This window comes from Microtus pennsylvanicus, chromosome 3 (genome assembly GCF_037038515.1).
Source record: "Microtus pennsylvanicus isolate mMicPen1 chromosome 3, mMicPen1.hap1, whole genome shotgun sequence".
Lineage (NCBI taxonomy): Eukaryota > Metazoa > Chordata > Mammalia > Rodentia > Cricetidae > Microtus > Microtus pennsylvanicus.
This window is the reverse complement of record NC_134581.1, coordinates 136,136,055-136,163,112: the sequence shown is the minus strand read 5'-3', so window position 1 is coordinate 136,163,112 and position 27,058 is coordinate 136,136,055.

Sequence of the window (27,058 nt, the reverse complement as noted above, 5' to 3'; positions counted from 1 at the left end):
TGTTTATGCGACGGAGCATTTGTTTAATGATGCAAAGATGTGTTGCATTTGTTTAGCTTTGTGAAGCTGTGATACTTTGCCTGTCTAAACATCTGATGGTTTAATAATGAGCTGAAAGACCAGTAGCAAGGCAGGGGAAAGAATAGTCAAGGCTGGCAGACAGAAAGAATAAATAGGAGGAGAAATCTGGGAGGATGGAGAAGGAACAAGAACAACAAAAACAACAACAACATAAAACAAACTAAACCAACCAAACAAACAAACAGAAAACAAAACAAAACAAGGAGAGGGGGACACTAGGGGCCAGCCACAGAGTAAAAGGGAAAGATATACAGAAATAAAAAAAAAGGAAAAAGTAAAAGGGAAAAGGTGGATGGGATAATTTAAGTTAAGGAAAACTGGCTAGAAATAAGCCAGGCTGAGGCTGGGCATTTAATATTAAGAATGAACCTCCATGTGAGATTTATTTGGGAGCTGGGTGGCAGGCCCCCAAAATAACAAACAGTAAAAGGAGTACAAGAACCAATAACAACTAAAATCTTGCTTCCTCCCAAGTTGACAGCCTAGAACAAACATCACAGTATTAAACACGAGTTCTACTCTTATCATTCGACTTTCCTGAATATGTGTTATGAGAATGAAATTCATTTAAAAACAGAAATACAGCATTTACTATCCCTCATTTGGATGGAATTTACCCTGGGCTTCATGTTGGAGATTCAAAGAGGAGGAATAAATTAACTTTTTCTGGCTGGAACTAACACTCCAGCAGGTGGTACAAAGCAATCAGATGTTCCAGGAAAGACAGATAAAGGAAAAAAAAACACACACAAGCTGGACAGGAGAGAAGATAAGAGAAAGTAAGAGCAAGAAGGAGCAAGAAGCAAATATTCAAAGTTTTACCTGATTGTGCAACATTACCTCGGTTTTGTCTTTGTTTAGAGTTTTCTATTATATACTAAAAAAATGTTAATAGTCTGTTTTAGAATTTTATTTTTCTTTAAGCAATGACTATAAAGTTAAGATTTATGAACTAAACTTAGTTAATAATGTAGTTTTTAAAAAAAGCTCCTGGCTTATCCCACAGAGAGCTAGAAAACATTTTCTTTTGATTTTCCCTAATTGTAACATTCCCATTTTAATCTCCTGGTCTATAAATACCTATTTTACTATTTTCCAATTTTACTATAAATAATTTTCATCACAATTCTCCATTTTGAGGCAGGAACTACATTTGCTAAAATAAGTAAAAATCGTTAAAAACTAAATATTTCTAAAAGATTATTTTTCACTATAGGGCTTGTTTCTCCATTCAAACACAATTTTTGAGTGACCAGGAGATAATTCAGTGGTTAGGAGCATTGACTGCTCCTTCAAAGACCCTGAGTTCAATTTCCAGGGACCACATGATGGCTCACAACCATCTGTAATGACATCTGGCACCCTTTTGAGAAAGAAACCCGGTCAGTCGTCCTTATCAACTTAGACCACGAAACCCAATATGGACAATTTCAACAGAACCACCATATATGGGCTGCCCATGCATGCTTCAGAATTGCCAGTGCATAAATTTCAAATTTCATTTCAGGATCTGCATCCAAACTTGTAAGAACAAAAAAACAGCTATATCTGATTTGGATGCCATATAACCCTCCAAATGGGCATTTTCCTTTGGGCATTTGTCCAATACTTCCCAAGTCTGGTTTATTAGTAGTTAATGAAGAGATAATTCTTGAGAAAAATCCCATGTCCCTCAAGCAGTTTATCAACTATCCAGCCATCCACTCAACCTCTTCTTTGTCTTTGACTCACTTTTACCATTGTTTCCTTAATTATTATTTTGTATACTGGCATATAATACTCCAAAAAAGCTTTTTTCTTTTGACTAGTTGTCCAGTATAGGCTCGTGGACTAATGAGTATGAGGTAACTGGTGATTAGTTAGTAATAGTCACAGAGTGGAAGACCAACTGCTGTAGTCTGATCTTCAACACTAGATGATGTTTTCTCCTCTGGGTAGCAGAATGAGAGGAATAAGTTATATTTTTATTTATGACATTTTAAAATGAAATTTTAGATTTTCTTCTATTAGGAAGGTAGAGTTTAATTTTTCCTATATCATAGATGACAGAAGAGTTTCAGGGCCACATGGGGAGCAACAGAACTTGGAGAGAAGGTGCTGAGAATGTAACTTATTTTTTAATTGACTTTTTTGAGGATAATTTAAAAATTACATAATTATTCATATAAAACTGTAGGGAAGAGATTCTGCCTCACTTAATTGTCATGTTTCATTAAGAAAGAAAAATAATATAAGTAAGTATACCATACACTCACAGACACACACATACAGTGTAGGATTATAGAACCTTTCTGGGAAAAGCACTCAGACACTAAAGGAGAGTGGAAGCTAGGAGCTTTTACCAGTGGGCCAAAGTCAGGAAAGCTCCTACACAGCCTCCATATTGGGTTCAGCTTACATTCTCACCCTATGCTCTACAATCATAAAGTGGGGGTAGGCAGGCAAGCGAGAGTCTACAGAGGCATGGTTGGCAGTCAGAAGGTGTTAAAAATAACCCATTGTTCCAGTTGTTTCTTAGAACAGATCATTCTGTTCTAGGTAGGAAGTGAAATCATGCTTGACATACTGTCAGAACAAGCAGTGCTTTAAGTAAATCACTAAATATATCAACAAATCAGTATGTAATAATTGGTCTTTTGTACCTCATTCTCCTTCAGAGAATAAATGAAATTCTTCCCATCCCACCTGTTAGAAGACACTGAATTTAACAAATAGTTTTGAAGAATTTGGTGATATTAGCCTCTAAACTATCATGTCAGTTGACTAAGTGAAAACATCCTTGGGAAGTTGACCAAATGGAAAGCTGCAATCAGAATTTTGGTAGCAGAAGGCTTGCCTGGCTTTCTCGTCTAGGAATTGTAGACTTGTCGTAAATGTTGCTCTATTCTCCCATCTGTGGTCTGCTCTTCACCATGCTTTGGTCCTAATTTGATGGTAATTGGAACATGTTTTTAGCAGTGCTGTGTGGTTGAATCATCAAATCACTCTTCTCTGGCTTCAGTTACATCAATAATCATGATTAATGTCTGACATTTTCTCATTGTTTCAAACTAACAAATTCTGCTAATCCCACTTCTGTATTCTTCTCTCTTATATTTAGTTCATAGCTGAAGTTCCTCGTTACCTCACAGAATAGACTGTGGCTACATTCTCTCTGTCCACTTTGATATTTGGCCTAAAACATTATTGCACATTTACAATAAAGTTTAAATAATTATTTTTATTTTGCTATTTTTTATGAGTATATATTATTGTACATAGTCAATGGGACTTGTGAAGATAGCACTTTTCAAATATAAGATGGGCCCAAGAAAGAGTAAACTTGAATAGAGTAATATATTTTAAACAAGCTGAATCCAGAGCTAAAATTCTACTCCCTCCAGTGCATCTAGTTTAGCACTTTCAGAATGCTGTGTTAGGTAGCACTCTTTTTTCAGATTGACACACAGAAACACACTCATACAAATATGACAACAAATGGCACACACACAATATACATACACACACAGAAACACACACGCATATGAAAAAGAGGTAATGAATTTGAGGTGGAATGAACGGGGAACAACATAGTGGTTTGAAGGAGAGAGCATAGGAGGGGTTGGAGGAAAGAAAGGAAAGGGAAGGATGATGTCATTGTATTTTAAATAAACCTTTTCCTTTTCTTTTATTCTTCTCTCTTACAATACAGCTTGGACAGTATTTCCACATCCCTTCAGTCCTCCCAGGTTTCCCTCCTCGGCCTTCCCTCACCCTCAGATCCACTATTCCTGCTTTCCTCCAGTTTCCTTCAAAAAATAGTCAGCCTCCCATGGATATCAACCAAATACAGCATAACAAAATACAATAAGATTAGACACAAAGCCTCATATGAGGATTGAATGAGGCAAGCCAGGAATAGGAAAAGGGTCCCAAGGGCAGGAAAATGAGTCAGGAATACCCCAACTCCTGCTGTGACGAGTACCACAAGAACATCAAACTAACAAGCATAACGTATATTCAAAGAACCTAGTGCAGATACATGCAGTTCTGTGATTATTAGTCTCTGAGCCCCTATGAGCCCTACTTAGTTGATTCTGTGGGCTGTGTTCTCATAAGTCCTTGCCCCCCCCCCCCGATCCTTACAATTCTTCCTACATCTCTTCAACAGGATTCTCTGAGCTCCAAATTGAGTGACCTTATGGATTTCTAACTGGGATTTTCTCCTTTATAATTCTTGGCTGTGGGTCTCTGTTTCTGGCCCCATCAATTTCCAGAAGAAAACTGTGCCAATGACTAGACATGGCACTGATCTATGAGTATAGAAGAATATCATTAGGTATTGTTCTTTAATTTTTCTATTCTAGGTTTCTGGGCTATCAAAAATTTTAAATTAATAAAAAAAAAAACCATGCCATTTCCTTTCCCAATGATGTGGTTGGTCTTGAAATAATAAAAAAAAAATACAAGCTGCTATAGTCCAGGAGTCTAATTTACGAGTATGGAAATAAAACTTCCATATTTATTATAGCAGTCATTATAATATCCATGAAACCAAAGAATCCTAAGTACCTACCGAGTGATGAGTGGATAAACGTAATCTGATACATACATACAATGGAACAAATTGTATTACTAACAACCATATAGTGTTATTTGTGACCATAGGGATGGCAATGATTTAGAAGTGAAATCAGTCAAGCATTGCATCTCAATCAGCTGCTTGATCTCACTTCTATATGAATTCTAACAATGCTGACTGAATTGAAGATGGGAATAGAATGGTGGTTTACACAGACTGAAAGAGTATAGGGGAGGAAGGACTAGGGATCATGATTTCCCTGCCTTACTAAACTCCAAATTTTATAATGCAGGAGTGGTCCACAGGATCCAGTTCTATGTAAGAAGGTCTAATGTGTTACTCCACAGCAGCGTAGGCAGCTGGAAACAATGATGATCCACATCCTAAAAACAAAAACAAAAAATGATTTTAAGTGTTTTTACCTTACAAACTTAGAAACGAGTGTGCCAATGGAATTTAAACTTTGTGCAATACGGACATGTCCATAGACACAATAGCATGGTTTTTCTCTGTTTCGTGTGTTTGCTGTATTTAATTTAAATAAAGTAGAAGATGCTAAGCCCCGTCCCAAATATTCTTTACTGCTTGCAATTTATGCATTTGGATAGAAGTTCTGTTTTGTTGAATATGAATGTTTCATGCAATTATACATTTTGTAGAAATTATGGTTTGTAAGCAACCTCTAACACCATGTCATAAATACATTGTACTTTACTTTGCTTTGCTCTTTTTATTCCTCAGTCTGTGTTTAGTCAACTGCCATGCCATAAGGACTGCCGTCACAGTCTCTGTAGACTGCTGTAACAAAACAGCAAAGAAGGAGAGATTCACAGCCAGCAGACTGCTGTAACAAAACAGCAAAGAAGGAGAGATTCACAGCCAGCAGATCTATTGCCGTTGGAGCCTGGGATGTCTGAGAGCAAGCTCCTGCCAGATTTAGCTTCTTTCTCATAGCCATCTGCCATCTTGCTGTGTCTCATGTCAGAAAGGACAGCAGTAGGAAGGCGTCTCTCTGGGATGATATTTAAAAGAAAGCATAATCTGTAATGAGGCCTTCACCATCATAATCTAATTATGGCAAAGGTTTGTCTGTGAGTTTAATCATGATGGAAGTATATTAGTCAAAGTTCCCTACAGGATCAGAAACAAGAGTATAAAATATATATATTTGTAACTCCACGCTTCAATATGAGCGTGCGTGCATGCACACACACACACCACAGGAGAAAGATTAGATTGCCTTACATCCCATGGGACTGTGTAGTCCATTGGGGGCTTTCTTCCCTTTGGGGAAGGTGAGAAGCATCACTGGACTACCCATATCATTATTAATTCTTCCTATTTCAGCAGGCATTAGCTTCCTGTAGTTCCATAATGGTGGCTCCACGCTTCAAAATGAGCCAAAGGAAAGAGAAATAAAGAATTAGACTCTCCTATTCATCATGTCCCCTTCCATATAACCAGCCATTCAGGCAACCGAAGCAGGAATTTAAAAGATATAGTTATCCACAGCATAGAGAATCAGACAATTATCATTAGGAGGTGAGGCATGCTGAGAGACTGCAGAAAAACATTCCCAGCACTCACTCAAATAGATGGGGGTAGAATGTCTAAGTTTCCTTCAAACTCCACAGCCTGTGAACAGAGACCCACCAAGAGTCTATTAACAGCTCAGCTGGCATCAGGACGAATGTGAAGTGAGACTGCAAGACAAAGATTAATGGACCAGAATACAGAGAACTAAGGAACAAATCCCACAGAAACTGAAAACAAAACCAGCCATGTTTTACTACTGTTTAGGCAAGGGAGTAGAAATTATGATTAATAAAAAATACACATTGCTTTCCTAGATATCTTGAGTATTTTGGCTGGTTATTATTTGTCGTTCTACTGCACTGATGTATTAGTAAGCCACTCTCCCCTTTTATGAAATCTATATTTTATACTGTTAGTAGTTTAATCACTTCTTTTTTATATATTTTATTTTTATTGAGCTGTACATTTTTCTCTGTTCCCTTCCCTACCTGTCACCTCCCCTTCAACCCTCTCCCAAAGTCTCCCTGCTCCCAATGTACTCAGGAGATCTTGTCTTTTTCTACTTCCCATTGTTTGATTAGATGTATGTATGTCTCTCTTGGGGTTCTCATTTTTGTCTAGGTTCTCTGGGATTGTGATTTGTGGGCTGGTTTTCTTTGCTTTATGTTTAAAAACTACATATGAGTGAGTACATGTGATAATTGTCTTTCTGTGTCTGGGTTTCCTCACTCAAAATGATGCTTTCTAGCTCCATCCATTTGCCTGTAAAATTCAAGATGTCCTTAATGTTTTTCAGTTGTGTAGTACTCCATTGTGTAAATGTACTTATTTTTCTTATCCATTTTTTTTATCCATTCTTCAGTTGAAAAGCATTTAGGTTGTTTTTAGGTTCTGGCTATGACAAACAATGCTGCTACGAACATAGCTGAGCACATGTCCTCGTGCCACGATTGAGCATCCTTTGGCTATAACCCAAAAGTGGTATTACTGGGTCTTGAAGAAGGTTGTATCCTAATTTTCTGAGAAATCGCCACACTGATTTCCAAAGGGACTGTACCAGCTTGCATTCCCACCAGTTCTTTTTCTCTTACAAATTTATGTCAACTAACATGATTCAAATAACACCTAAAAGGTTTATTTTGTGGATGTTCCTGAATAACTTTTAAATCTAAAAAATATATTTTCATAATTATTTATTTGATGGGGAAAAGTATATTTCCCATATTTTCCATATCACAATTGAGTCATTGTATTTCTTAGAGAAGCAGCCATTCTTTTTTTTAATTTATTTATTTATTAAGGATTTCTGCCTCCTCCCCGCCACCGCCTCCCATTTCCCTCCCCCTCCCTGGATCAAGTCCCCCTCCCTCATCAGCTCAAAGAGCAATCAGGGTTCCCTGACCTGTGGGAAGTCCAAGGACCGCCCACCTCCATCCAGGTCTAGTAAGGTGAGCATCCAAACTGCCTAGGCTCCCCCAAAGCCAGTACGTGCAGTAGGATCAAAAACCCATTGCCATTGTTCTTGAGTTCTCAGTAGTCCTCATTGTCCGCTATGTTCAGCAAGTCCGGTTTTATCCCAGGCTTTTTCAGACCCAGGCCAGCTGGCCTTGGTGAGTTCCGGACAGAACATCCCCAATGTCTCAGTGTGTACCCCTCGCCGTCCTGAGTTCCTTGCTCGTGCTCTCTCTCCTTCTGCTCCTGATTTGGACCTTGAGATTTCAGTCCGGTGCTCCAATGTGGGTCTCTGTCTCCTTTCATCGCCTGATGAAGGTTAATATTCAGGAGGATGCCTATATGTTTTTCTTTGGATTCACCTTCTTATTTAGCTTCTCTAGGATCGTGAATTATAAGCTCAATGTCCTTTATTTATGGCTAGAAACCTATCATACAACAAAAGTATATGCTCAGCTATGTTCATAGCAGCATTGTTTGTAATAGCCAGAACCTGGAAACAACCTAGATGCCCTTCAATGGAAGAATGGATGAAGAAAGTATGGAATATATACATATTAGAATAATACTCAGCAGTAAAAAACAAGGACTTCTTGAATTTTGCATACAAATGGATAGAAATAGAAAACACTATCCTGAGTGAAGTAAGCCAGACCCAAAAAGAGGAACATGGGATGTACTCACTCATATTTGGTTTCTAGCCATAAATAAAGAAGCAGCCATTCTTAAAATTGGTTTATTTAGGTTCAAGCTTATCCCTTAGCAGTTCAAATTGTCCCCTGTTGGTTCAAGTCAGCCGTATCAAAAGTCACCCAGTGTCTGCAGTTACCATTCACAGGAGAGTGCCTATAGCAGTTCCAGTGATCATCTCAGGTGGCCTTCCTGATGCCCACTGCACTTTAGTGTGTTCCCTTTCTTCAAATGTTTGCAACAGTAATTCCTGTCAAAACCAACCCATTCCTAGTTCTGTGGGCTAAGATGTTTCTACCACCACTCCAGAAGCAGAGCAGACACATCAGAAATTAGGAACATTTATACTGACTCTGAAACAATAAAATCTAAATTTAGCCACAAATCTACTTTTGTGGAGTGTACTTTCTCTTGAGTGAACATATTTACCTATAGACCATCTCTTTTCCTCAGAAATTAACTTGTTAATCTCTGCCTTCACTCCCCCTGTCTATAGCCTGTTCTCAGCCTAGTAAACTCTTGGTTTACTCACATGCCTTATACAGGAAAAACAGTAATCACAGAAACATAATACGGTTTTGTGAAATTCCACACGCCACTTACTCTGGGAAAGTTTTTCTGCTACAAACAAATAGAACTTTCTAGTCTCTCACCCTTGAGTAATCAAGTTTTAATCTAGGCTCCATGACAGTAGCTTTCCTTGCCAATGTGTCAGGGCTCTGCTTAACGGCCACATTTTGGCACATTTCACATTCCTTTTTAGGTTTATTTCTTTTTTCCCCTTTACTCCAGAGAATGGCAAGATAGTCTTGGGTACTCTGTGGCTGTGAATCACTTCTGTAGCGCACTTGGCAGTCAGCACATTGGTCTTCACCAAGATTTAATTTACAAGACTGTTCGTTGCATGAATTATTATATTTTACCTCAGTCTTCACCTTATTGTGTTCCAGGAATTGTTTAGGATCATAATATTTGGTGTGGCAAAGCTTAGGGCCCTGTCCTGTCAGTTTGTGGTTAATTTTTAAAACCATTTGCTTATTTATTGTGTGTGTGTGCATGCAAATGTGTGGAAGAGTGGAAGACAGAGATCAAAGGAAGGGAAATCACTTTTCTTCTCCCAACATGTGCTTTCCACCCAGCTGCTCAGGCTAGGCAGCAGGTAATTTTATTTGCTGAGCCATTTTATTAGTCTCAACTTTTGTTCTAAAACAAAATTTCAAATGTTTCAAATAAATACCTTTTCCCTGTCTCCATTCCACAAGGCAATATATTCTCCTTTCTTCCTAAAAAAATTCTGCCTTCTATAAATGTTCAACCTCTGCATCTGCTCTCCTGTTCCAAACTCTCTTATTTTTGTTTTGGAATGTTATCTTCTCTTTTTATATATATATCACCTCCCCATAAACCATTAGAACTGTGCTGCTGGCAGCTAGGTAAGCTTTTATACTGTTCGTCTTTGACAAAACTAAACTGAAAATAAATATGAATCTGCAACACTTCCCTGACAATTACTTACCTGAGTTATCTATCATATTTTCTAAAACAAATGAAAACAAGTAAAGAAAACCAGGAGGAATTATACATGTTAATGATATTCACTGCTTCAATTATCAAATTGATAATAAGTACTGACTCTACACTTTTTAAGGCCATTCATGATCCTCATTGAACCACATCCAATATTTACTTTCAATGTATAGGGTTCATCTCAGACATAACTGTGTACTCTTTTTTTTTTACAGTTGTTTGTCTCATAATGTTCATTTGCCTGTCTTCTCTGGTTTTCCTTTCTCTCCAAGACTTATTCTGGTTTTTATAAAGGGCTTCTCTTCCTGTATACCAATAATATGAGGAAGTTTCAGAATTTCATTTGGGCCTTTCCTCCTGATTTTTCTATTTCATCCATGAAGTCTTTTCAATTTATTCTCAGTTCTATATATTTCAATACCAACCATATTCATATTTTTATACACACACATACACGCATGTGCACACCTGCACACTCGTGCACACATGCGTGCGTGCACACACACACGTCTTAGAATTTTAGACTCTTGCATCCAACTTCTTTTTTCTGGAATTTAAGCATCTCCTAAATTATGCACTTTATGTTTGTTGGATGTACAGAATAAAATGTTTGTAAGGTTTGTGCCAATATGCTCAATTCCACTGTTTCTTCCATCTGTGGTTCTGTAAACATACACTCTATGCTTCAGAAGGAATCTCTGTCTACTTTTTTTTCTCTGCAGTTGATATTAAATCCATTAGTGAACCTCACTGAATTCATCTCTAAATCATGCTCAGAGCTAATTATCTATTTGGACAGTCTAATGGAGCTCAAGCCAGCCTTGAACTCACTGTAATGTACGCTATGGCTGACTTAGATTCCCTGATTCGTTGATCCTTTTGTTCTGTATTTAGCTCATACATGATGGGATTGCGATCAGGAGTCTTCATATCCCACTCATTCTCTCAATTTGAATTTCATCCATTTTGTTCTAGCTCTACTCTTATACCATGGAATTGCTCTTTCAGCTTTTGTACAGCTGAGTACAGAAACTTTCTGGATGGTATCTCTCTTCACCTTTTACGCCAACCCATCTAAGAACAAGAATAAATATTATTATTTGCTGAATAAATAATTCAGCTGTTGTATATTTCCTGTCTCTTCAAAATGTGATTAAAATTCCTTACACTATTTTGCCAAGCTTCTGATATATTTCATACCATTCTATTTCATTCAATGTACTTTAAGACCAACCACCTTCTTTGTATATCTGGTTATGTCTCTAATCTTTGTGAGGCTTCTATTTATTCATTTTGATTGGAATATTCTTTCCCATGATTTTGAATATAAATTCACTACTATTAAATTATATATATATATAAATATATATATATAATTCTGTATAGTTATTCATTTTTATGTAATATGTTGCTTATATTTCAATGGGAAATATGATAACATTGAGAGAGTTGTGTCTAGGACAGAGAAAGGGGACTGTGTTTGCTGAATAAGTGGATGTGTTGTTAATTGGGATTTTCTGTGATTTTCATGACTAATTGAGCCAGATAAACCATTATTTATAGTCAGTATACATTGTTGAGGACAGAGTAAGGGGACTGTGTTTGCTGAATAAGTAGATGTGTTGTTAATTGGGACTTTCTGTGATTTACAAGACTAACTGAGCCAGGGACACCTCTATTACAGCCAGTATACATCAATGATACAGGATTCCTATGAAGTGTCTTCTAGAAATGAGGGCAGTTTACTGAGTCAGTATTTTAAGCTCATTTTATTTCCGCTGAAATGTGTCAACACTGATCACATAAAGCTTGGAAATATTAAAAGTTAATGTAAAAAATGTAATCTGACAAAGTAATTTTATTTCAGGTTCTACCTTGCTTGTTAAAAATCACTTAATTTTCACATATCTAAAGATAATTTTGTCTGTCAAAGTAAGAGCAAAGCAAAAATATAATATGAAAATCTTATACTACCTGTGGTGGTTCAAAATGAGAATGGACCTCAGAGTCTTATATATTTGAATATTTGGTGCACAGTTGGTAGAACTGTTTGGGAAGTCAAATTTTACACAGCAAATTTTACTGTGTGTTGACGTGTCAGCACGGGATTGCTTCAGAAAGATATAGTGTATGTTGCAATTATAATTACAAATGAACCTCGGTGATAGGCTCCTTGAGGTAAATTATAAAACATCTTGATTCTGTTCTTTCTAAATGCCATCTTCTTATAGCAAACAGTTTGGTAAAGCAAAACAGTAATTAGAGAGCAATAAAAACAGTCAAATCTGTGAAAAATTGTATGACTCTACTTAACGAGAAAACATTGCTGTGAAATAGCAGTATGTGATTAACCAGAATGTTAACAGGGATCATCATGGTGCTTTACTCTTTTAAGTGTACTTTCTTGGTGCTTCTATCCACTGGGTTGCTATAGAGGAAACAGTTACTCCCATAATAGTAGCCTCAAAACTGCTCAGTATTACAATATTTTAAGCATTTAAGTGTTTTAAATAGCATGATATTGAAAAATTAATGTTCTATCAGATCACAAATTTTTAAAACACACCTTTAAATAAAATATATCACTTTTCCAGTTTGTCCCAACCCCTTTAAATTTATAGCTTCCTTTCTCTGTGATTCTTATTGTTAAACACACAACATAGACACACACATACACAAAGACACACTAGCAAATATGTAAATACAACTGACTGAGTTGGTTTTTTGTTGTTTGTAGAATGGTTTCAGGTTTGACCACCTGTATGGAGTAACCAATTAGAAAGCTCACGCTTGGGAGAGGTGAATTCTCCTTCTCCATGCCGTCATTAGTTGTGTGTGGTTCTTCGACCCACAGAGATTTTTCTGTTTTCATGTTATCATGTCTGTTGATATTGGCATTATTCAGATCTTGTTTATGCAGGCAATCTTAGGATAGACAGTTTCACAGGAGACTTCTTGGAATTCTGATTCTTACAATCTTTCAGAAGCCTCTTCTGGAATGTTGTCTCTGCCATAGATGCAGGAACTGTCCTACAGATGTTTCCGTTGGGGCTAGTGTCTCCAGAATCTTCTGATCTCTACACTGTGTGCAGTTGTGTTTTCTGTATTGGTTTCCATTTGCTGTAAATAAAAACTACCTTGATGAGGCATGGTAGTAAACCTTTACTGTGGGCATAAGGACAAAATTTAGAATTAGTAAGGAGTTATCCTGGTGTAATAAAGTAGTGGTAGTACATTATTTTCTAGGGTTTGTAATCTTACTAACCCCGGTAAGTTGGCTAGGTTTCTAAAACCAAGTACGATTTTCCTCCTGTTGAACAGACCTTAAGTCCAATTAGACAGCTTTTGGTTACAATCAACATTTGAATGACACTTTTTGTACCTTTATTGATGCCTTGTTATTAGGGATAATATTTTACATTATCTGTGCCTAAATCCTTTTACAATTACTAGCACATTAAATATAACTTTCAAAAATTATCATTGTGGCTAAACAGTGCCATAGATGGAGAGGGCTATTACTTGTATCTCCCACTGGCAACTAGTATAACACCTTCTACTATGAATGCTGGGCCACAAGAAGGAAGTTCTCAGTTTAGATACAGCTCTAATCATCTGAGTCTTGTGTCCTATGTGTGAAGTATCTCTAGCTATCAAGGTCATCCTTTGATTTTTGAATTGCAACCATGGGTAATGACAACAGCTATATGCTTTTAGGATCCACTTGAACTATACTCAGCAACATTAAAATTTTTTAAAGGACTTCATAAGAATGCATTTCTTACACAAATTCAGAAGAGAAATAAAAGAGAGAGCCTTTTATATCCAAAGAAAAATAACACAGAGTTAAGACTAGATTCAGCATTCAGAGATCTTCTTCACCTTACTGAAGTAGTTCTGAGATGTGGGCTGGAGATTCAAGAGTTTGCAAAAGCACTTCCCAAACAAAGCCTCTGTAGCTAGAAGGCTGACAATGGGAGGAAGTTAAGACTCATGCTGCATGTGGGTGTTTATGGTAGATATAAGAAACATTAATAGGTAATTAGCATCCATGTTATAAATATTTAAAATGCATCACAGAGAAAAATAGCTCAGAACTGATGACGAGAATTGGGGAAAGCAAGAACATAAAATTTTAAACAAGTAATCTTGAGAAACTACAATATTATTTTGGTTAAATCTAATCACTGGGTGCTTAATTAGCATTATGCTTTAAGACTTTTAGACTCTCTCTGTGAGTCACTGACCCACATGATCCCACTGGCTGCTGGAAAAGGCCTCCCTGACTACAGTTGGACAAGGAACTGATCTATGAGTACAGCAGAACATCATTAGGAATCATTTCATTGATTTGAGGAATTTTTGTTTTGTTTTTGCCACTCTTGTTTGAATCTACATTAGGTCTCTGAGATCTTTAATCACCAGTTCTTGGCCATCCAGGCAGTACTGGGTATGGGCTCCCTCTCATGAAGTGGGCCAAAAGTTACACCAGATATTGGTTGTTATTGGTGTTTTTGTGGAACTGCTCACAGTGGGAGAAGGTGTGTCCCTGACTCTTTGGCCTGCCCTTGGGACTCTTTACCTCCTATTAATAGTGATGCCTTTTCAAACCTCGATGTGAGGGTTTTGCCTTGTCATTTGTGTCTTCTTTCCTTGTGCTTGGTTATTGTCTCTTGGGAGTTCTGCTTCTTTATGAATGGAAATGTAGAAGCAGTGGATCTGGGGGGAAAGGCAGAGGTGGGGGCAGCTGAGAGGAGTGGTAGGAGGTGAAGCTGATGATGATATATTCAAAACAGAAAAATAAATTATCAATAAAAATGTTTTAAACAAACACACTTCAGTTATGCACAGGCTTTTTAAAATGTTGACTTGTGTTTATGTATATGTATGTATGTGTATACATATATGAATATAGATAACCATTTATATCCCTTGCACTTTAATGCAGTTTTTTAAATTATCAAATATTTTTCTGGTACTACTTCTGCAATGAATACATGAAGCTTTAAGGTGTGTAAAATGCACATTTAGTCTAATATTTATATTATGTGTATTTAGGTTATTTTATAATTCTTAAAGAGTGTACTTTCAGTGTGTAGATTTTAATACTGAAAAAAAATGGTACCTAGAGGAAATTAATAGCACACATGTGAACATCATGAAGAAAATCCATTTTTGGTGGAAGCATCTTAGGTTATAGATTTAGATTCTGTTCTGTATGACTTACTTGTCTAGTCTTCATGATACCCGCACCTTAAGCGTAACATTGAGTCTGTGAGGTGGAATGAGAAGAGGAGGAGAGAAGGGGAGAGGAAGAAATACTTGAGGAAATGGGATAGTCTAGATGAAGCAAGGACAAAGATGAGAGCAAGGAAAGAGATATTTTGATTGAAGGGGCCATTATGGGGCTAGCAAGAAACCTGACACTAGAGAAATTTCCAGGAATCCACAAGGCTGTCCCCAGTTAAAACCCTAAGCAATAGTGGAGAGGGTGCCTGAACTGATCTTGCACTGTAATCAGATTGATAACTATCTTAAATATCACCATAGAACCTTCACCCAGCAACTGATGGAAACAGAGGCAGAAACCTGCAGAAGAGCACTGTGTTGAGCTTCCCAAGTCCAGCTGAAGAGTAGGAGGAGTGAGAATATGAGCAAAGAGGTCAAGACCATGATGGGTACACCCTCTGAAACAGGTTACCTGAGCTAATGGGAGCTCACCAACTCCAACCAGACTGGGAAGAAATCAGCATAGGACCAAACTAGACCATGTGAATGTGGGTGATAGTTGTATGGCTGGGGCAGGCAGCGGGGCTACTGGCAGTGGGACCAGGATTTATCCCTACTGCTTGTACTGACTTTTTGTGAATCCATTCTCTTTGGATGGATACCTTGCTCAGCCTAGATATCTTAGGAAGGGCCTTGGAATGTCTCCAAAGCAATGAGCCTTACCTTTTTTGAGAAGTGGATGGGGAGTGAGGTAGGGAGAAGGTGGAGGAAATGGGTGAAAGGGAGAGAGTGGGAACTTGGATTGGTTTGTAAAATTTAAAAATATAGCTTGTTTTCTTTTTTAAAAATAGAGAAAAACGTGTCTCTGTACATGCACCTCACCCTTGGGTCCCCATATATACATTTCACTTTTACTCTAAGTTTGGATGTATTTTCTGATTCTTAGCCTTCACACAGAGCATTCTTCTTCTTTCTAATTTACTTAAAATTTAGATCATTCCCTGTTACCAGCTTGTTTCCCTGGACTTCTCTCATTCATGGTAGCAGTATGTCTTGGTGTTCACTGAAGACTTGTTTCAAGTTAACTTATAAGAGGCAGCATAGCATCTGCTGTGTTTCTTTGTATGCATCTATCCCTGTGGTTCAAATGTATCTCTGGATCCAAATCCTACATTTCTTTCTATTATAAAACACCAGCTATTTGGTTTAGAGTCTCCTTATCTAATATTTCATAAACTCTATTAATTTAGCAACGAATATATTACCAAAAGAAGGTCACAGTTATATTCACTTGGCTGTAATAGGAACATATACATTTAAATAGTATAATTCAATTTACTATAGTACACAACGTAAGAAATATCCTGTGCTTTTATGCCAATATATTAAGACTTTGGGCTTATCAGAGCAGTCAGAGTTAGTATCATTTTTAAGTTAACCAATTGGAAAGTAATGTCTGTAGAAAAGAAAACTGAGATAGGAATTTATATTGCTGTTACTAGTTTATAATTTTAATAAATATATTTATTAATGAAACCCTGGACATGTTTTTGTTTTGTTTAGTTTTTGTTCTTGTTTTTACATTTGGACATTTACCTTTTAAAAAAAGTATTTATATTTTTAAAACATTCTTTTCTCACTTTACATACCAATCCCAGTTCCCACTCCCTCCCTTCCTCCTGCTCCCCCTGTCTTCTTCCTACCCTATCCCCTTTCACACCTCAGGTAAAGTAAGTTTTCCATGGGGGAATCAACAGAGTCTGGCACCTCACTTGAGGTGGGACCAAGGCCCTCCCTGGTGTATCTAGGCTGAACAAGGGATCCCTCCATAGAGAATGGGCTCCAAAAGCCAGTTTATGCCCAAGTCACACAACAGTCACCTACTTTCACAGGGCCTAGTTTGGGCCTATGCAGGTTCTCCTGCTGACAGTCTTGAGTCAGAGAGCTCCCACTAGCTCTTTTTATGGGTAACCCCATCATGGTCTTGACATGTTTTTATAACTTAAATACCATAAAAGTTTTAAAAAGTTAATATTATCCCCTTAATTTAATACTTCTTAAGCATAGTTATAATCTTGTGTATTTGATGATAGTCTTGTATCTGTATGGTTAAGTCTTTCACTAGTTCAGGGAAGTATCCTTCTATGCTCTTGTTGAAGATCTGGTCTACACCATGGAAATTCTCCCTCATCCATGCCCGCAATTTGCAGACTTTGTCTTTTTATGGTATTCCACGTTCCTGTATGTTCATTTCCTGTAATTTAACAGTTTTTCATGTTTTTTCTTGCTTTGTGTCATTGATATTTTATATTCAATTCCTGTTATTTTATATTCTACTTGATCTTTATGCTTATGAGCTTTTCTTTTGAATTATCTAGTTGGATTACTGAGCTTCTTATTTCTGTTTCAGTTTGAGTTTTTTTTCAATTTTTTCCCTTTACTGAATTAATTGTCCTCATCATTTTGCTCTTATATTTGTACTTTTGGATATGAATATTATATATTTATATATTTGGAATTTTTTGGACATCACTCAGTGGTTCATTGCTGCTTTCTTAAGTTGAGTGATGAAGTGATTACTGTGAAATCATGAATTTACAAGAAATAAATAGACTAAATATTATATAGTTATGCTTATATATCTGTATAAAAGCAATAATAAAAAGAAAAAACACGAATTTAAAAAAGTTAACAGGAACTCAGTAGAGGCTGTATAGGGAGGACATGGAAGGAGTGAATGGAGGAAAGGGATGGAGGGAAGTGCAATTATATTTTAACTAAAAATTTTAAAAATGAAAAAAATTGTTATGAAATAACCACTCAAAATAACAACTATAAAATCTTGTAATTCTGTGCCATATTTTTGCAATATTATTACTGTGCATAGCTTTTTCAGTTTTTAAAAGTTCTTGCTAATACTCAGCAAATGTTTGAGTATTTACCCATGTTATTTAAGTAAAGTGTATTCTGGGAAAGTAACTTATGAACATATAATTTATGTCTCTTAGAATACACATAAAGGCTAAAATCTGAGAAACTTTGTGATATCCGTGATGAGGCAGAGCTTAAGAAGTTAATGAATCAATGGTGGTTTATAATAACAGGATAATACAATAAAATTAAATTTCATGGTAGGATAGTATAAACAAACAGGGAAAACAAATGCGATTGTAATGTATAAAAAACATTCATCTTTCAAAACACATTATTACTTGGCATGGAGAATTTAGGGAACTTAAGAAATAGTCTTGAGAAAAACATTTTTTAAACTTACATTTACTGAGTGCCCTTTGAGACAAGCTTTGAAAGGCTGTATCTGCAATCTGGTACAGGGACATGTCTTTTGTTTTTGTTTTGTTTTTTCGACTAAAACGTGGCACACACTGCAATGGAGAGAGAAGGATGTAGAGACTTAGCACACATACATTAAGGATTCCTTATCATATATATTTATCAGTTATCCCAGAGACTGCAATTAATTAAGAAAGTGGTGCGAGGACACACTGTGTATAAAGAAGAAATATGGCTGACAGTTACTGATGTGGACACATGTTAAGTGGTAGATCATGGTAATGTAAATAAATATGGAAAAATTCATATGCAGGGCTCTTATTTTTCCTTTAACACAAATAGCAATTTGTAGGAAATAATTGTAGTTTAAAAAGCACTCTGTAATTATATACCTGTCTGTTGAAAATCAAATAGACACTCCCTAACAAAAATGTTTATACTGATGCTTTCTGATTGATTTTACAATATTACCATGTAATTACAATTACTATATATTATATATACTAATTAAGCTATTACATTATAATCTCCAAATCTGTAAAATTACCACAATACTCGTTAATAAAATATTATGTCAAATTGTGCAAAAAATATAAGCCATAAAAAACTAAAAAAAAAAATATATATAAGCCGTAATTTCTTTCTGTGAATGTATGAGTGTGTGTGTGTGTGTGAGTGTGTGTGTGTGTGTGTGTGTGTGTGTGTGTGTGTGTTTGGTACATGCAGCTGAGTGTCTATATATGAGGCCAGATCAGGATTCTGAGAGTCTTCTACTATTGTCCACCTCATTATCATGAGACAATTTTTGCCATTTTAGATAATAGGTTTGCCACTGAGCTCTCAGTATTTGCTTGTCACTCTCCTCTGTCATGGGGGTTACAGACATAGGCAGCCTTACTTGGCTTTTTATGTGGGTGCTAAGAATTCAAGCTTAGGTTCACATGCTTGCAGAGCAAACAACAATCACTCTAACCAGGCTATGAGAGTCACTGTATGTACTCAATACTTTCTTGATTCATCCATGCTGTACAGGCTCTTCATGTAATTGTGAGAGCTCAAACAGCCTCTGCAATGTGATCAAGTGCTATGTAAGGAATTCTTCATTCATGATCATTCACGTCACTGATTCTCCCCATTGTTATGTCTATGACCAACTTGTCACCCAACCAGCTCCTGCTATTTCTGGTGGGACAGGAGTCAAGCTTAGATATACTGGAACCATTCTGGTAAGTTTTGTTCTGGCTCCTACTGGCTTATCAATAACTGCTAAGGGAAATGTTTGTATTTACCCAAGGCTCTGGCCAGATGTCACAGTCAAAATAAATAGTTCCCCCAACGCTGAGATCAGCGTCATTTTCCATATCTAAATTCCACATCTTATTCACACACACTGAAGTTGTCGGTGACCTTAGATGTGAGAGTACTTCGTAAATGGAGCTGGTAGAAGTTAATCACAATGATCCTTAGAAATAAGCATGGTATCTTTACATACAAACACACCATAAATGAGGATAATCAGGAAGTGTTGTCAGTGCATGGTTAAATTAGAAAATTTTGATTCTTCATTAAAATCACTGGACTTTGTCTTCCTCCTTTAATACAATGTAGGTATTTTAATACAATTTAAATACTACAGCCAGTTAATTCTATCAGCCTTAACCTTCTTAAAGATAATATAGAATATTGATTGACTTGTGTGGGAGGTCCTTCTGTATATGTGTGGCTTTTATTGGTTAATGAATAAAGAAACTGTCTTGGCCTTTGATAGGGCAAAAGAACAGAGCTAGGTGGGGAAAACTAAAGTGACTGCTGGGAGAGAGGAGACAGGGTCAGAGAGAAGCCATGTTGCCCTGCTGGAGACAGAAGCTGAAAGTTTAACCCATAAGCCACTGGATTTATTTCTTGTTTTGCTATCTTACAACTTCTCATGTATTCATTCAAATCCACCTTTACAAAGTTCTGACATTTTTGCCTTTGAACCAAGTTCCAGCATTCCTTTATTTTTAAATTGCTTGTTTCTGGTATCTACCAGAAGAAGCAGTGTATAAATGCACTCTAGATGCAGTCTATGGTTCTCTATGTCATGAATTGTACATGATGTAAGCAATTATCTGCCCAAGTTCTCAAAGGTTGAAATAAAGATTTCAACTTTGATTGATATGTTGAGTTGATGTTTGAAAGTTCTAAGGAAGTATCTATTTACTTGTTCATTTTGGCTATTTTCAGAATTGGGTTTCTTGCAGCTGTTGTATTTATGTCGCTACTTCTTGCTGGCTGTCAGCTGATATTGCACATACTAGGAAGATTACTCTTGCTTCAGTCACATGGCCATTCCAACCTTTAATTTGCAGTGATAAACCTCCTAAACTAATTCCTCTAATGCTTTGAATGTCTCTATTCATTCTTTTACACAAAAGATAACAGATCCACAAAAGCTCTCGCTCTCTCTCTCTCTCTCTCTCTCTCTCTCTCTCTCTCTCTCTCTCTCACCTTCTTCCTCCTTTCTTTCTTTCCTTCCTTCTTTCTTTCTTTCTTTCTTTCTTTCTTTCTTTCTTTCTTTCTTTCTCTCTCCCTCCTTCCATCCCTCCTTCCCCCTTTTTCTTTCTTTGTTTCTTTTTTGTTACTTTATTTGTTTCTTTCTTTCTTTTTTCTTTTCTTTCTTCCATTCTTAATATTTATTTTATACCTCAACCACAGTTTCACACCCCTCCTCTCCTCTAAGTCCTATTATCTATCAAGAAATTTGCCCATTTCTTTTAGATTTTTCAATTTTGTCAAGTACAGGTTTTTGAAATATGTCCTAATGATTCCCTGGGTTTCCTCAGTGTCAGCTGTTATTTACCCCTATTCATTTCTGATTTTGTTTGTTTGATGAGATATTCTTTCTCTGCCTTGCAGTTAGTTTGGGTAAGGGATTATTTATCTTGATTATTTTCTTAAAGTACCAAAGCTTTGTTTCATTGATTCTCTGTATTGTTCTCTTTGTTCCTATTTATTAATTTTAACCCTGAGTTTGATTATTCCTGCCTTCTACTCCTCTTGGCTGTGTTTACTTATTTTTGTTCTGGAGCTTTCAGGTGTGCTGTTAACTGAGTAGTATGAGAACTCTCCAAATTCTTCATGATGGCACTTAGTGCTAACCACTTTCCTCTTAGCACCAGTTACATTGTGTCCCATAAGTTTGTGTATGTTGTGCAGTCCTTTTCACTGAATTCCAGGAAGTCTTTTAATTTCTTTCTTTATTTCTTCCTTGACCCAGTGGTAATTCATTCAAGAGCTGTTCAGCTTCAGTGAGTTTATAGGCTTTCTGTTGTTTCTGTTGTTGAAATCCGGTTTTAATTTGTAGTGGTCTGATAGGGTGCAGGGAGTTATTTCAATTTTCTTGTATCTGTTGAGACTTGCTTTGTGACTGAGGATGTGGTCAATTTTTCAGAATGTTAGGTGATGTACTGAGAAGAAAGTGTATTCTTTTGTGTTTAGGTGAAATGTTCTGCAAGTATTTGTTACATCCATTTGGTTTATACTAGACAGAGAAATAAATGCCCATCCAAAGCACAGAAAGGTCATAACAAATGTAAAGGAAGTTTTCTTCATTGGTTAAAATGCTATAATGGGTTATATGGCTAAGTGGAACTTAATATAGGCTCTGAAAATACATTTAGTCAACCTCACTGAAGTGCTCCCTGGAGAAAAGAACATTCATGTTAATTAGAAAACCTCAACATGCACTGATAAGAATTTGAATAATTTTAATTCAGAATGTCCCTGAAAATAAAAGTAGGTGCTTCCCATATGATCTTTGTACTCCTTGAACAATTATGAAACACAATTCTGAGTGCTCTTCAGGTTGCCCTGGCTAAGAAGACTAAGTTGATTAAGGCTCTTAATGTCAATGAAAATAGTGGAACCAACAACCTGTGAGACCTGATATTTCAAAAATATCATTGCCTTATTATTTCTAATTCTACACCAGTTTATAACTCAAAGTGCTACACTATTTATTTTTCCCATTGGTTAGATAATCAGCCTATTGGAAAGAAGAGGATTAACATGAAATGCATTGAAGCAAAATAGTCATAAGAGCTTTTGAGGCATAAAATAATGGAAGGTTATCATCTCTCTTTGGTATTGAGTAATGCAGAAACACATTCAGGCAAAGCAGTGAGTGGATGATTCATTTAGTTTACCCTGATTCAGTCAACTTTCAAATCACAAAATAAAACTTTCTAATTTTGTTTAACAATATAAAAACAATACAAAAATGAAGGTGTGTATTAGCAAAAATTAGCCACCATTGTCTTTTAAATATAACTTTGGTGTTTGTAACCAAATTACTAAAATTCCTTATAATATATTTTGTATATATGGTTCATATATATTTGGTGTAGGAGGTCATCTGTCTATATGTTGCTTTCATTGGTTAATTAATAAAAATTCTCCCTTGGCTTTGATAGGGAAGAACTTAGGTAGCTGGAAAAAACTAAGCAAAATTCTGGGAGAAGGAAGGCAGGGAGAGAGATGCCATGGATCCACTGGAGATGGATGCCAGTTAGAATCTCCAGTAAGCCCACTGCCATGTGGTGATACACAGATTAATGGAGATGGGTTACACTAATATGTAAGAGTTAGCCAATAAGAAGTTAGAGCTAATGGCCAAGAAGTGTTTTAATTAATACAGTTTCTGTGTGGTTATTTCAGCAGTAAGCTAGCCTGCAGGCTGGGATGAACAAGCAGCCCCTCCTTGTAAAATATATTATTTCATAATTATGTTAATCTTAACAGATAAAGTACTTGGAAGTTTTTCCTTTTTGTAGAAATTTTTTTTTGAAATTTTTTAAATTAAAATATTACTTTTTTCCTCTTATCCCTTCATTATAACCTCATTTGCTTTCTCTTAGAGTCTTGGCTTCCTTTAAAAATTACTATATTCATATATATACATATGTCTGTGTATACATAAGCACAATAATATACATTCTGAAATCATACACATGCAAATAGCATTGTACATAAAAAGCAGTTTGAATTTGTGTATGTTTTTCAAAACCATAAGTTATCCAAACTGAAAATTTTTAACTTTCTATGATCTCAGCAAGAATCCCATTTCAGGAAAATTGACAGCACTAACACATGAACTCTCAGTAGAAACAAAACAGTCTACATTTATACAAAGCAGAAATCCCTGAGAACTCACTAGTAGTATTACTTACTTGTTAACTTTTATTAAGTGCTATAGGCTGAGCATGAACTAGTTTCAATACGAGAAATTCATGTATTTTTTCTTCTGGGATATCTTGCCATAGAGTTTTCCTTCTTCCCCAGACCGTAACCATGTTCCAGTTTCTCATAAGGAAGTTCTTAGAAAGTTATCTCTTTATACCTTATCAGGAACAGATTCAGATAGGGCACAAATGTTGGAAGTATCAATAACTATGATTAGTCATATATTAAGGACAGTAATGGAAAAAAGTAAACATTAAGTAAAACTCCCATGTTTAGCATTTCTAAAATGAAAAATACTAGTTTTAAAAATAACATTCTGCTCTCCCCCCTCCCTTCCCTGGTGGCAGAGAGCCTCCCTGCTCTGCCTGCTTGGGCGCTGGGTCCTAACCCCAAGCGTAGGGTAAAGGGGAGCTCGGGGGCTTCTTTGTCCCCATAGCCCGCCTGCAGCAAGCAGGGTGGGCCCTTTGTCTGCGAGCGAACCAAGCAGCAAGGAGTTTCGATCAGGGCACCTAGTGAGACATCATTGTGGTGAGTGAGTGCTGCGGCACCCGGGAACAGCCTGCCTACACTTCCTGATCAACCTACAGGGCTACACTGCCCGGTACCTCCTCTCTCTTCCTATCCCATCCAGCTTACATCCAGATCCCCCTACCCCCTGTCTCCCTCCATCCCTCCCTTCTTGGGGCAGAGTGCCTCCCTGTTCAGCCTGCCTGGGTGCTGGGACTGAACCCGAAGGTGAGTGCAAAGGGGAAGGTGGTAGCTCCTTTGTCTCCATAACCTGCCTGCAGCAAGCAGGGTGGGCCTTTGTTTGCAAGCTAACCAAGCAGCAAGGAGATTGGAACTGGACTCCAGGAGAAACATCACGGGGGAGTGACATCACTTGGAAGGTACATCAGTTGGCAAGAAGACCTGATCCTGTAAAAGAAGATCCATAGGAGAATATTGGAAGGAAGAGATGGGGAGACGCCAATGCAAGAATTCACCCAACAATCTGAAAAACAACACGAAACCACCAGAAGCCAGCGACCTCACAACAGGAGGACATGAACACCTTAATCATGAAGAAGGAGAAAAAACTGACTTCACGACAGTGATTGACACCCTTAAACAGCATATAAAAAAAGCCCTTATAGAAATGGATGAGAAGTATAACAGAAAGTTCGAGGAATTGAGTAAATCAGTGAATGATACCCTAGGAAAGCAAGGAAAAACAATCAAGCAGATAATGGAAACAGTTCATGATTTGAAAAATGAAATGGAGGCAAAGAAGAAAACACAAACAGAGGGCCGGCTGGACATGGAAAATCTAGGTAAACGAATAGAGACCACAGAAACAAGCATAACCAGCAGAATACAAGAGATAGAAGAAAGAATCTCAGAGTCTGAGGATAACATAGAGAAAATAAACACACTGATCAAAGAAAACAGCAAGTCCAACAAACTCTCATCACAAAACATTCAGGAAATACGGGACACAATAAAAAGACCAAACCTAAGAATAATTGGAGTAGAAGAAGGAGAAGAAGTGCAGCTCAACGGTCCAGAAAATATACTTAACAAAATTATAGAAGAAAACTTTCCCAACCTGAAGAAGGATGTACCTATGAAGGTTCAAGAGGCATACAGAACCCCAAATAGGCTGGATCAAAAAAAAACATCCCCTCGCCATATAATAATCAAAACACAAAATATACAGAATAAAGAAAGAATATTAAGAGCCGCAAAGGAAAAAGGCCAACTTACTTATAAAGGTAAACCTATCAGACTTACACCTGACTTCTCTATGGAAACCATGAAAGCCAGAAGGTCCTGGATAGATGTACTGCAAAAACTAAGAGACCATGGATGCAAGCCCAGACTACTATATCCAGCCAAGCTTTCGTTCACCATAAATGGAGAAAACAAAATTTTCCACGATAAAAACAAATTTAAGCAATACGTAGCCACAAATCCAGCCTTACAGAAAATAATAGAAGGAAAATCACTAACCAAGGAGTCCAACAAAGACCTCAATAACTCAGACATCTAGAGACCCTTCACCAGCGCAACTCAAAGAAGGGAAACACACAAACCCTACTACTTAAAAAGTGACCGGAGTTAACAACCACTGGTCATTAATATCACTTAATGTCAATGGACTCAACTCACCTATAAAAAGGCACAGGCTAAGAGACTGGTTACGAAAACAGGATCCAACATTCTGCTGTCTACAAGAAACACACCTCAACCACAAAGACAGGCACCTACTCAGAGTAAAGGGCTGGGAAAAGGCTTATCAAGCAAATGGACCTAAGAAACAAGCAGGTGTGGCCATACTAATTTCTAACAAAGTTGACTTCAAACTTAAATCAATCAAAAGAGATGGAGAGGGACATTTTATACTCATAACAGGAAAAATTCATCAGGAAGAAATCTCAATCCTGAATATCTATGCCCCTAATATAAAAGCACCCACGTATGTAAAAGAAACATTGCTAAAATTCAAGGCAGCCATCAAACCGCACACACTAATAGTAGGAGACTTCAACACTCCTCTTTCACCAATGGACAGGTCAATCAGACAGAAACCTAACAGAGAAATTAGAGAATTAATGGAGGTAATGAAGCAAATGGACTTAACAGACATCTATAGAATATTCCACCCAAATAGGAAAGAATATACCTTTTTCTCTGCAGCTCATGGAACCTTCTCGAAAATTGACCACATACTTGGTAACAAAGCTAACTTACACAGCTACAAAAAAATATTACTAACCACCTGTGTCTTATCAGACCACCATGGATTAAAGTTAGAATTCAACAACAATGCTACCCCCAGAAAGCCTACAAACTCAAGGAAACTGAACAGTCAACTACTGAACCATACCTGGATTAAGGAGGAAATAAAGAAAGAAATTAAAGTCTTCCTTGAATTCAATGAAAATAAAGAAACAACATACTCGAACTTATGGGACACTATGAAAGCAGTCCTGAGAGGAAAGTTCATAGCACTAAGTGCCCACTTAAAGAAAACAGAAAAAGCACATATTGGAGACTTAACAGCCCACCTGAAAGCTCTAGAAAAAAAAGAAGCAGACTCACCTAGGAGGAGTAGAAGACTGGAAATAATCAAACTGAGGGCTGAAATCAACAAAATAGAAACACAAAAAACAATCCAAAGAATCAATGAATCAAGAAGCTGGTTCCTGGAAAAAATCAACAAGATTGACAAACCCCTATCCAAACTAATCAAACGGCAGAGAGAAAATTTGCAAATTAATAAGATCAGAAATGAAAAGGGGGACATAACCACAAACACAGAGGAAATTCAGAGAGTCATTAGATCTTACTACAAAAGCTTGTATGCCACTAAACTGGAAAATGTAAAAGAAATGGACACTTTCTTAGATAAATACGATTTACCAAAATTAAATCAGGACCAGGTGAACAAGCTAAACAGACCTGTCAGTCGCGAAGAACTAGAAGCTG